The sequence below is a fragment of the Oratosquilla oratoria genome, chromosome 1, assembly GCF_046742065.1.
Source record: "Oratosquilla oratoria isolate Oo_2021 chromosome 1, ASM4674206v1, whole genome shotgun sequence".
NCBI classification, from domain to species: Eukaryota; Metazoa; Arthropoda; class Malacostraca; order Stomatopoda; family Squillidae; genus Oratosquilla; species Oratosquilla oratoria.
In genome coordinates this window covers 74543391-74544327 of record NC_134777.1, presented here as the reverse complement: position 1 = coordinate 74544327, position 937 = coordinate 74543391, and the positions used below count along the sequence as shown (strand labels likewise).

General features: G+C 14.1%; 1 protein-coding gene across 1 annotated transcript in view; it reads right to left on the bottom strand.

Moving 5' to 3' along the window:
* Nucleotides 1-714: 714 nt before the first annotated feature.
* Nucleotides 715-937, bottom strand: part of LOC143040084 (uncharacterized) — a gene marked incomplete at its 5' end in the record, with an annotated part of 30022 nt that continues 29799 nt past the window's right edge. Inside the window, 1 exon segment of the mRNA XM_076210793.1 lies at nt 715-937. This exon segment is cut by the window's right edge and continues 1378 nt beyond it.

The following is a 937-nucleotide window of genomic DNA, read 5'->3' as shown; positions in this document are numbered from 1 at the left end:
GAACATGTCTTTTAAGATATCTGAACGTTGACTACAGTCTCACTTAATTATAGTCTTTGGATGATTTCAAGAAATGACACAGAAAATAATGATAATAATAATAATAACGATAATGATAATAATAATAATAATAATAATAATAATGATAATAATAGTAATAATAATAATGATAATAATAATAATAATAATAATGATAATGATAATAATAATGATAATGATAATAATAATAATAGTAATAATAATAATGATAATAATAGTAATAATAATAATAATAATAATAATAATAATAATAATAATAATAATAATAATAACAATAATAATAATAATAATATAATAATAATAATAATAATAATAATGATAATAATATTAATAATAATAATAGTAATAATAGTAATAATGATAATAATGATAATAATAATAATAATAATAGTAATAATAATAATAATAATAATAATAATAATAATAATAACAATAATAATAATAATATAATAATAATAATAATAATAATAATAATAATAATAATAATAATAATAATAATAATAATAATAACAATAATAATAATAACAATAATAATGATAATAATGATAATAATAATAATAATAATAATAATAATAATAATAATAATAATAATAATAATAATAATAATAATAATAATAATAATAATAATAATAATAATAATAATAATAATAATTATAATAATAATAATGACGATAATAATAATTTATAATAGTGATAATAAAGGGACAACACTCATGAGGCTATACTCATGCACAACAAATCAGATGGTTCAAGAAGATGGTGGGTTGGGTAGCTTCCACCTACGAAATTGTCTCTATTTTGCAGCAAATAGATAAAAACAAAGTTTCTATTCGTGAGGTATTAAGACTGATAAGACAACGGTCCTTAAAGATTCACTGATAAGATTAAAGTTCCTTAT